Below are 12,382 nucleotides of genomic sequence, written 5' to 3' on the forward strand. Positions count from 1 at the left end.
TAATGTTAGGTAGTTCTAGGATTTTGACCTAATGACAAAGGACAAACTGCAACACAAGTCCAAGTCAGGATGGTGGTGATAACTGTTTGGAACTCTCTTCCACAAACAGCAGTGAATGCAGCGTAAGTTGTTAATTTTCAATCTGAAATAGATACATTTTTGTTAAGTAAAGATATTAAGGGATATGGGCCAAAGGCAGGTATATGGTGTTAGGCCATAGATCAGCCGTGATCTAACTGAATGGTGGAACAGGCTCAAGGGGTCGAATGGCCTATTCCTGTTCCTATGTTCTGATACTGGCATCTGCACTGAGTCGTATTTCAACAATTCTGTTTGTTACCTTCATACATGTAAAAATTCTACTATTTCCATTTGTCCTTTTAAATGTTTAATCATTAAAAAATTTTCCACAAGATAAAGTTCAGCAAAAAAAGAAATACAAATAAACTAGTGAACAATCTGGATCTTTAACATCAGCTGTCTCAAACATTTGTCACCACTGTAACTGCTAATTGGAAATACAAATAATCAAAGTACATCTAACTGTTAAATGCTACAAGCTTACATGTATATTTTGATTGATGGAATGAAATGTACAAAATAATAGAGGAAATTTTAAAATAAAATGCACTATAAACATGTAATAGGAACCTAATAGAGAGTCTTTATTTAATTCCTAAACTAAACAAACTCACAATGAAGTCACTGACTGTTAAGTCAACCATGATCTCAGTGGATTCCAAGTCTGAATCATCTCATCGTAAGCCTAATTTGTAAAGTATAGTTTATCATTCATTGCTCCTTTCAAGCTTACATATGACCATTTAGTTTTAACAATAAAGGTGCACCCAGTGCCAGGCAACCAAAATGGTCCACCCCAGATATCCTCTCTGTAGTGCTGCCCAAATGTTTGGCAGATATACTTATGGATTTCAGAAGGGAACTGGATAATTATCAAAACAAAACCTTTCAGGACTGTGGGGAAGACAGGAGACCGAACATGCTGAGTTGCTCTTAGAGAGGGTAGACATAGACACAAATGTCAACACTTGGGTCAAATGGCCTCCTATACTGTAACCATTCAATAGTTCTTTGGTTGCAACAATTGAAATTAAAGCAGTGTAGACTGTGTAAACTGTTCAATTAGAGCTCATCTGCAACAAAAACAAGTAAAAAACTACCGTTGATCAAATTCCAAAATGAAAGCATAACCAGCAGGAAATGGGTGAGGCAGCTCATTAAAAAAAACTGAAGCAATTGAATTCTTCAGTTTTGAAAGACATTACACATAGTAATAATCCTCGTTTCCCAGCTGGTGGGTTGTATAGGTAGTAAAAGATGAAAGAGTAAACGGAATTGATTAAAAAGGAGATAGAGTAGTTTTAAAATTCTGCAAAAGCGTTTACAGGTCTAGGTTCTGACGGTCACCGGTCTCAAAACGTTAACACTGTTTTCTCTTTGCAGGTGTTGCCAAATCTGCTGAGTTTCCTCAAGTAATTTCGGTTTTTGTCTGTTTCAGATCTCCAGATCTAGATCGCTCCGTTTCAGATTTGACGCAATCCACTTACTGCTTCATTTGCAGGCAATTATTGTTCTTGCAGGGCCAGCGTTGGGAAAATATTAAGGTTTGAGATCAGAAGCGTGTTGATTGAAACTCAGTCAAGCCTGCACAAGATGCATATTTTTACATTGGGTAACAGTGACATGGGCGGCACTTACACACGGGCACCTTTCGTCCATATGAAACACACGTTTGCAGATCGTTGTCATTTACAGTTTTAAAAACAGGAAGATACTGGAGATACTCAACAGATCGACCTTGCACATGAGGGAGAACTGGAGTTGCAGTCTTTCCGGAACCGTTTCGCTGTATTTTTGCGGGGTAGTAATCATTGGAGCCCTGTTAAATTCGTACATCGCCGAAGCCCAACGGACCCAGGTCCTGCCCCCGGGCAGGGGGCGGGGCGCAGCTCCTCCGTCACCATAACAACGGCGGGGAAACCCCGCCCACTTACTCGAGCTCCGATTCAAATTTGAGCCAATGTGAGCTCGAGGATCATTCATTTGCCTAATTTATGTAACCGCCGCTGAGCCTCAGCAAACTCGTGAAGGGTAGGATCTAACTGTAAAAACTGGTGGAAATCCAGCCGGGAGTGAGCAGCGGCAGAGCTGGGAGGATTAAAGCTCAGGAGAGTGAAAAAGAGAGGTTTCGCTTAGTCACCGAGAGAGCGAGTTTAGTGGAGCAAAATTCCAGGTTAGACACTCATTGCAAACACAACGCCTCCTTTACTCCCCAGTCACGTTTACCTGGTGGATGAGAGGAGAATCCTCAAGTACACTGTGGTTTTAAATTTGGTACCTTTCACTTTCCACTCGAATAATCATTAGTCGCCCCGGGACCCATTGCCGGCGCTGGAGTGACTTGATATCGACCCACGGGGAGTGGAAAACTTGTGCACATTTGCACCTGGAGTTGCGGCGTGAAGGACCCATTCACATCGGAGCAAACGGCTGCAACCGTGTCCTGCAGGTATTTATAGTACGTCGGGATTTCCTTGCTCTTTGACACCTATCTGTCGGTCCCTGAATCTATCTTGGATCATTTGGTAATGGGCTGGAACTTGCTCGGTTGAAAGAGCTCATTGATGTGTCCAATTGGACTTCTCATCGCGCCGTTCAGATCAAAAGCGGTTGTGCGAGCGGATAACGGCGCAGGTTGGTGCGAATTTCGTTTGTGTTGAAGTAGTGTTGCTCAGATCACGTCGATTTCTCCCGGGGGCAGGCATCACCTCGAAACCAGAGATGGTAAGAACTGACGATGCTGGAGTCAGATATAACACAGTGTGGAGCTGGAAGAACACGGCAGGCCAGGCAGCATTAGAGGAGCAGGAAAGTTTAACGTTTGGGTCGAGACCCTTCTATAGAAATGGGGCTTTTCTGAAGAAGGGTCCCGACCAGAAACGTCAACTTGCCTGCTCCTCTGATGTTGCCTGGCCTGCTATGTTCCTCCAGCTCCACACTGTGTTATCACATCGAAACCCCTGCCTGTGTGACCTGCCCTAGTTTCCTCAATGAAGAGAACGAGGAAAGTCGCAGACGCAACACAGTGGTGCCTGGCCCCGGTGAATCGACTTACTTCCCCCCCCGAAATTTGCTGATCTTTATGCAAATTAATAATGCCATGCGATGTTACTTTGTTCTTGTAACAAGATCTACACCATTAGTTGCTAAACAACTGTACTCATCAATTTGTTGTTGTGGTCAATACTGGTGTAAGATTAAGATCAGAAATTTAGATACAACCAGTTTATTAGAATGCATTCTATGACATCAGTATAGGTCACGATTAAAATTTGCAAAGTTTCGATGATTATCTGTTCATATATATACACCGTAACTAATGCACATGATCCATGAATGACTTAGAAAAGGAACAGTGCAACAGAGATTGCTGGCGAAACTCAGAAGAGCCACCGGACTCGAAATGTTTTCTGCTTTTTTCCTACAGAAGACCTGCTGAGTTTCGCCAGCAAGTTCTGTTTTAGTTTCAGTTCTCCGGCATCCGCTGTTCTTTGTTTTATATATTTTGTGCAGCCAGAGCAATTGTCACGCTCTGATTGTAGATGCACAGTTTTGTGTTGTGCATATGTTAAGACGTTTGAGAGTGAATAGACAATGATAAAATGGGTTTATGATTGACGGTAATTTTGGATGCAACTGTTCACTCACACCAGTGATGGAAATTCCAATTCTCAATCCAAGTAATCTTAGTAAATTGATGTTTAGCTCAATTTAAAAAAAATCTACTGACAGCAATTCTCCAATTCCATTCTGTATAGCTTAGTCAAAAGGTAACCTGTAATACTAATAGAAGATGGCATTTAGCAATAAATTAAGCTAAAACATTGTTTTCTGACAGTTTCATCCAGAATTTTTGCAAGATATCTGGGATGAATGTGTTTTTGTAACAAATTGATGATCATTCATGACTTTTTTGAACATCAGTGATAATTCCTGAAGTTAGCATGGGTTATCATCAGCCTTTTAACATTCGATTAGATGGCAGTTATTATATGAAAACAATCTGTTAACCAGGCCCACATTGGTTTATCCATACAGAATTAAAACTGTTTGCTACCTCTCTGTAGTTGTTTCAATTTATCATTATTGCACTTTTAATCATAGAAACAACTTTTTAGCAAAATAATGGCAGAAATATCATTAATACACATGAGAAGATGGGTGAAGACCAGCTGATCCAATAAGTCTTTTCCATCTAGGCATGCTCTGCAGAAATTACACCAACAACACATATCCAGTCTTCCTTCATTCTTCACCATCCACATAATCTCCCAAGGAGAGGCAAGAAAAGGAATAAGAATCCTCTGAATGCCTTTGATCAAGGTTTGGTGCAGCTGATTCTCACTCTTGACCAATAAACTTGAACAAAAGTTATTCATTTCACTTCCACAGTGCACAACAATAAACAGATGGCAATAGTCAACATGTGGCAACCACAAGCATCAAATTCAGATTACTCGAATATTTACTGACTGAAACTTATCCTTCCATAGTTTCCAAACCCTGATGCAAGTGAAGGAAGGTTTAGTTTAATAAATGCACTTCCAGTGTCACATTAATATTTTTAAAATGATTAGGTCTCCTCTCCAGTTGCACCTAATTCTATCTGCCTTCCTACTGTTTAATTTAGGGTCCTTGCTTATTGATGAAGTGTGTGGAAAGATGATATGGGGAGTTGAAAGTAGATGATGCTAATTCATTTGCATTATTTATAGTTATGTATGTTACCACCCTCTATATTTGATAGGATTGAATTTGTATTTGCAGATTTTAAGTTAATTTACAAATCAAAGTTAAACTATCAACTTGGGTGATATCTTTCCATTTTGTGACTAATTCTGAAAGCAGAAGAAGTTGGAGCCTGGGTGACCTTCCAGCCAATAGGCAGCTGATTGGTTCTGGCCATGGTTTTCAATTTGTATTTGGATCTAGGACAAGGAAGTCCTGGTTTTCAAGTGCTGCTGGCTAATCAGAGGCTGATAGCTCCAACATTTGACAGCGCCACATAAACACTGGCTATAAGAGTGGGTCAGAGGCTAGGAATACTGTGGCGAGTAACTCACCCTGACTCCCCAAAGCCTCTCCATTTACAAAGCACAAGTCAGGAATGTGATGGAATACTCCACTTATCTGGATGGGTGCAGCTCCAACAACACTGAAGAAACTCATCCAGGACACAGCAGCCCGCTTGATTGACACTACATCCACAAGCATCCACTCACTTTACCACTAACACTCAGTACACACCGCTGCTACTATCTATAAGATGTATTGCAGAAATTCACCAAAGACCCTGAGACAGCACTTTCCAAGCCCATGACCACTTCCATCTAGAAGAACAAGGGCAGCAGATACGAGAACGCCACCACCTGCACACATTTGCTACAAAGTGTGAGCCTACTTTAATAGGACAAACAAGATATCAAGTGACATATTGCTGTAGTTGGTTCACTTGTTGAGCTGGTTCATTAATTTGCAGATGTTTCATTACCCTGCTGGGTAACATCATCAGTGCAGCCTCCGATGAAGCGTTGACATATTTTCCCGCCTGTTATTTAAACTCTGGGGTCCATTGGAGTTGATTACCTCATTTCTGGTTTTTCTTTGCAATGGTGTGTATATACAATCTAGTTCTGTGTTTATTGATGGCATTCTTGGTGGAGAACCAGGCCTATAGAAATTCCCATGCTTGTCTCTGTTTAGCTTGTCCTAGGATCCTCTTGTTGTCCCAGTCGAACTGGTGGTTCTCCTTGTCTGCATGTATGGAGATGAGCGAGTATTGATCATGTCTTTTTGTTGCTAGTTGGTATTCATGTATTTCGTAGCCAGTTTTCTTCCTGTCTGTCCAATGTAATGTTTGTCGCAGTCCTTGCATGGAATCTTGTATATTATGTTGGTTCTGTCCATAATGAGTAAGGGGTCTGAAGTTCTTGTTAGCAGTTGTCGTAGGGTTGATGTAGATTTGTGTGCCACTGATGCCCAGTGGCCATAGGAGTCTTGTGGTCAGTTCAAATATGTTCTTAATGTATGGTGACCTGACAAATATGTCAGGGCGTACTGTATCTTCCTGTTGTTGTTTGTGTGACAGGCATCATTGGACCCAGCTGGTCGGGTATCTGTTGTCTCTAAATACTTGGAGGAGGTATTCTTCATTTTGGCGTAGTTCTGGGTGTGTGTGTGGCCTTTCTGTATACTTTGGTCAGAAATTCCCCGTTGGCCCTACATTCTACCATCACGTCCAGGAATGGGAGCTGTTTCTTCTTCTCTAGTGAATTTGATGCTGGTGAAAATGTTGTTTATAAGCTGGTCTGTTTCTTCTAGTTTAGTTCGTTTGATGACGTTAGTGTCATCCACGTATTGGAACCGTAGTCTGGGTTGGATCTGTGGACAGACCATGTTTTCAAGTCTCTGCATCATTGCTTTCATCTTCATCAAACAATCTAAATGAAACACACCAACTTATAAACAACATTTTCACCGGCATCAAATTCACCGGAAAGAAGAATAATAAGAAGAAAAGAACAAACAGCTCCCACTCCTGGACGTGATGGTAGGATGCAAGGCCAACGGGAAATTTCTGACCAAAGTATACAGAAAGGACACACATGGATCAAGTCCTAAATTTCAACAGCAACCACCCCAACACCTACAAATGGAGTTGCGTGAAAACACTGTCCAAACAAGCCACAGCACACTACAGCAACCCAGAACTACACCAAAATGAAGAATAATTCCTCCACCAAGTATTTGAAGACAACAGATACCCGAACAGCTGGGTCCGACGATGCCTGTCACACAAACAACAACAGGCAGATGTCTCATTACCATACTTCAAGAACATATCTGAACTGACCACAAGACTTCTACAGCCACTGGGCATCAGAGTGGCACACAAACCTACACCAACCCTATGCCAACTGCTAACAAGAATCAAAGACTCCTTACCCATTATGGACAGAACCAACATAATCTGAGATTCCATGCAAGGACTGCGACAAACATTACATTGGATAGACAGGAAGAAAACTGGCTTCGAGAATACATGAACACCAACTAGCAACAAAAAGACACGACCAATACTCACTCGTCTCCATACATACAGACAAGGAGAACCACAAGTTCGATTGGGACAATGTCAGGAAGCTAGGACAAGCCAAACAGAGACAAGCACAGGAATTTCTAGAGGCCTCGTTCTCCACCATGAATGTCATCAATAAACACATTGGATTAGACCCTTTTTATACACACCACTGCAAAGAAAAAATGAAAGAGGTAATCAACTCCAACGGACCCCAGAGTTTAAATAGCAAGTGGGAAAATACGATAACACTTCATTGGAGGCTGCACTGATGATGTTACCTAGCAAGGTAATGAAACTTCTGCAAACTAATGAACCAGCTTGGCAAGCAAACCAACCACAGCATCCACAACTTGAGCTACAAATCTACTCAAGAACCTTAGATAAGTGACATATATATAATTGCAGTGACTGTAGTCATGACCACAGCAACAGCTTGCATTTATTTAATGCACGTATTAAGACTGAAAAAGTATCTCTAGGAGCTTGCTTTGTTCATTCTTATTTTGCATTTTTTTTTGGACATGAGTCAAATCACATGTTTGTGACTTATTCAATTTGCCTCCTGTCGAAATGCATCCTGTAAATATAATAAATGTTCCCATTTCTTTTCCATGCATCTTACACTTACCAATACCTTTATTGAACTGTGTCAATGTTGGGTCATGTGCATTCCTGTCAACTCCCTTTGCAGGATTTAGTAACCAGCAACAAGGAAATTATAGGATTTTGTTTCATCCTTTTCTGCTCTCACCAAGGGCTCAAAATTAAGATAAAGTTGATCTGATTTATGTTTGCTCACAAGAGGACAGAATTCATGCAAATGAATTGTTAATTGAGTTCAATTTAATTAGAAGTAACTTCAGGTGTTCTTCAGAAGAAATAATACCTAATCTTTAATAAGGAAATAAAACATTCTCAACAGGAGATATATTTAACAGAACCTGGGGAATGTTTTACGGCAATCTTTTGGAAGCCGTGTTAAATGTTGGAGACTTGTTAATGTACTGAAAATTGATGGATGGATTGACCTACATGACCTATAATTTCATGAGCTGGGCATCTACCATGCAACAGTGAGGTCTCGGAAGAAAGATGGAAACAAATTCAGCAAGGCTTCTTGGTCAGCACTTTTCTGAATCCATGATCACTACCGTCTATAAGGACAAAGGCAGCAGATAAATGGGAACACTACTATCTACAAATTCCCCTTCAAGCCACTCACCATTTTGACTTGGAAGTATTTTATCGTTCCTTCTGTGTCATTGTGTCAAAATCCTAGAACTTCATCCTGAATGGCATTGTGGGTCCACCTACAAAAAGTGAAGTGCGGTGGTTTAAAAAGGCAACTCATCAACACCTTCTCTAAGGCAACTAGGGGTGAGCAATAAATGCTAGCCCAGGCAGCGACTTCCACATCCCATGAATAACATTTTTTTTCAATTATCTTCAGCATCTGGCCAGTAATTTGATGATAGATGCACCCGTCCAACAGGACTATTGCTGCTGACCTTTGGGCAAAGAAAGCCCTAACCACTAATGATCTGTTGGATTAAAGTAAAAAAAAATTCCCTGACTTGTTGCTCCATTTGGTATAATTTCAGGACTCCCTAGACCCTCCAAAGGGAGGACAGCTTTGATACAATTCCAACCGTCAGCTTTAGGGGCATTCCTGTATTTGGAGGGTGGATGTAAATTGAGAGAAGGGCAGGGATTACCCATTTTTGTTTTATTTTCCTACTGTTGGTATATACGCAGGTCTGCCTATTTGAGAAAGGCCCAGTCATCCAAAATAGATGGAGTGAAACAGAGACCTGATGTAAAAGGCCTGCACCTCTATTCTCGTACATAAAGTTTGGGAATCCCGGAGGTATTGTGATGACAAAATTCAACCCTATTGTGTAACTACAGCCTGAAACTCCCTTTACTCCTTTACTACTAGTATTGAGATTGTTTTGTTTGTTTGTTTTGTTTTTAATTTCAAAGCAAGTTTCTTAGAGTATGAAACTGGTTTCTGGGTCAATCAAGAATTTAAAATGTGAAATACAAAGTTAATTTGTCTCTTTAAATAAATTAATAAGATTTCTGCGTATTTTCTGTTAAAGCAAAGCCCTAAGTGAATGGTAAAATTGGGCATAATTTGACAGAAATAAACTTGGGAAGCTGTCTTCAATGTACTAATTCTGGGTTTTACTGAGACAAGGCAGAAGGGCTGCAGATTAGTATTGTAAATATGTTCATGAAGCAGGAAGCCTTGGATTTAACCAAATTTTAGAGCTTTTATTGTGTGATCAGCGCAGTCTCCGATGCCTCAGGAAATTCAACTACAAGAAGCTGAGAGTCATCTCTCAGCCTTAAGCTGTATAACATGCTAACATGGTGATAGATGTACTTTTGAGGGCGTTTAATTGTGTTTACTTCCTTTAGTCTTCAAATTGCGATATAACAATGTGACATCGTGAGATACACAGTATTTAACATACAAATATTTAAAATAGAATGTAATTTTTAATGTTGATAATACCTGATTAGTAACAATCACTTTTTATTGTAAGTGTACTCATATTAATTATAAAAACACTAACTCTTGTCTTCTCTCCTGCATAGATTATTCTACTTCTAAAGAACATATTTCAGACTTCATTAAATGAAGATTGTTCTAAAAAGCCAGACAACACTAGACAGAATCTCTCTGCTGATTTCAAAAAATGGACAGCTTTGAAGCAGATGTAAATTGTAATATGACGAATGAATTGGATATAGATGCCAATGAAGAGCTTCTGGAAAAAATGGATGATTATCAATTCACCAGATTTGTAAAGAACTACTGTGTTAATTTGCGACAACCACATGACATCCTAGATGAGGACTGCATCAAAAAAAGATCAGAGAATTCTTTAGTGTGGGAGAAATCCTTTGAACACAGTATACTTCTAGATATGGATGATGATTTCGACTTAAATTTTAATGAAGTATGTGATTCCTATACCGTCTTCCTTTCTCAGTCATCAGCAGAAGATGATAGCCTTAATATTACTACAGGTTTGTGAATGTGATCATTCTTAATGTTCAGTAAGGAGCTTCATTCGGGAACATTAGAAAGAGAAACATCATGTAGAATATAGGATCATTGACAGCCATGTACTAGTGTACTAATTTTGCAACTTTCTTTTGTAAATGAAAGCATTTGTCATCCTCTATTGTCAGAGGTGCACTATTTAATTCATTTTTGACAATTAATTTCAACATCATTTTAAAGCAGTTTTGCAGTCTATAATGTAAGCTTTGCAAGTAGCAGTAAATTAAGATCTGTACTCTATTAAAAATGACAATTAAACATTTTGAATGTTTTTGCACTCGTTTGTAATTCACTTATCCAATACCACAATGCCTTTCCTGACTCCTGAATAAATCAGAAGTGACAGAGTGGTTAAAAAAACTTGAGTAGTCAACAGTATGAAGAAATTTAGTACCTTCAAGATGTTTTGTTTATTTTTCCCCTCCTAGATTGTTGTATTTAAAATACTCAAGATGTTAATAGACAGTCCTGTGCTTTTATTTCATTTGTGTGACTGAAAATGTTTAACCACAGATTGCAAATGTAACTTACTTAGCAACTGCAAAACGACTTAGGAAGGATTTGAATTTTTTATTTTCTTAAAATATTGTTGCTGCAATTTTTAAATTATACTCCAAAGGCCGAGCAAGTCTGGGTTCTGATCAACTGAAACTTATTTATATCTCATTTATGAGGTGGAATGAGCTATGATGCTGCAGGATTAATGATAACAACTTGCAGTTATAGAATGCTATTTATGTATTAAAATATCCCAAGTATTTCTCACCAATGTAATTAGACAAAAATTGACACAACCACTGAAGTTGACATTGGGGCAGGAGATGAAATATTTGATCAAAACAAGGGTCTTGAAGACAGAGGTGATTAGGAGTGAATTTCGAAATCTGGTGCCTAAATGTCTGCAGTGACTACTGCCATATAGGACAAGTAGGTGGGTATTCACAGCAAGCCAGAGTTAGAGGAACACACAATTCTTGGTGGTTTGTAGTACTGGAGTATTTTTCAGAAGTAGGGACTGTCAATGATGCAACAATATATAACTATATACCAATACCATACTGTGAATCCTAAAATCAGAATTGGTAGTCCAGGGGCCAAATAGGTAAGCAAACACAGGGTGATGGATGTTTGGGCTAGGATACACCAGCATAAATGTGCTGAGATTTGTGCACCGTGGAAGATGAGAGGGTGTCCAGAAAAGATTGGAATTGTTGACTGTGGATGGTAAGAATAGCATGGATGAGGGTTTCAGGAGCAAATGGCCTAGCACCTTCCTGATTTCTGCAAAACAGGGCACAACATTTCTACTGCAATTATAACGTGCCTTCCAGTATTGCACTGAACTTCGCTTGTGATATAAGTGCAACCTGATAGTGGATATAAAAATCACATTATTTCTATGAGATATAGCATCTAATTGTTAATAATTGAATTATAGACCTAAGTTATGCAAGCTAAAACAATTTGCATTTATATAGTTTCTTTCATGCCCAGCAGATGTCTTGAAGCATATTATAGTTAATTACCTATTTTGATGTGTAGTACTGAAGGAAACAAAGCAACCAATTTCCACATTGTAGATTTTCACAAACAGGCATATGTTGCTGACCAAATAATGTTTTGTGGTATTGAGCAATGATAAATATTGGTCAGCTCACAAGAGATTAAAACCTCTCCAACAACCTGGCCTTTGAATTAACACCACGCCACTATCTACATCTACTTGCGAGAACCGGTAGTGTCTTGGTCTATCATCTCTTGCAAGTGGCTGCACCTCCAATATGCAGCATTCCCTCAGTTTGAGGGAACTTGAGCCCATAACATCAGGCTCAGCAAAGAGAGTGCACCAGTGGAGCCATACACTGGCACTAAAGGAATATAAGATTAATCCCATCGAAATGTTCTACTCACTTCTAGTGACACTGTCGAAAAAAACTATATGAAGTTGAGCTTTCATTTATGTTTAAACCTCTTCAATCTTTGTTACTGGGCCAAAGGTCTGAAATTCCCTCCCTTACAGCTCCATAGATACACATATACTATATTGATCATAATGGTTCAACTGTGGTGAGGACAACTAACCTGAAAAGGGAATCCAGCCTGTGTATGTGCTGAAATTTCTCCTGAAATTTACATATTACAAA

The 12,382-nt window shown here is 39.4% G+C and overlaps 1 long non-coding RNA gene across 1 annotated transcript; it reads left to right on the forward strand.

Annotated features, from left to right (window-relative positions):
• The first annotated feature begins 1,948 nt into the window (after positions 1 to 1,948).
• On the forward strand, positions 1,949 to 10,496 carry LOC125484217. Its single transcript, XR_007263059.1, has 2 exons — positions 1,949 to 2,530; positions 9,767 to 10,496. It is a non-coding gene; the product is annotated as an uncharacterized LOC125484217 (long non-coding RNA).
• Positions 10,497 to 12,382: the final 1,886 nt, after the last annotated feature.

Source organism: Rhincodon typus, chromosome 10, assembly GCF_021869965.1.
Source record: "Rhincodon typus isolate 14 chromosome 10, sRhiTyp1.1, whole genome shotgun sequence".
NCBI lineage: Eukaryota > Metazoa > Chordata > Chondrichthyes > Orectolobiformes > Rhincodontidae > Rhincodon > Rhincodon typus.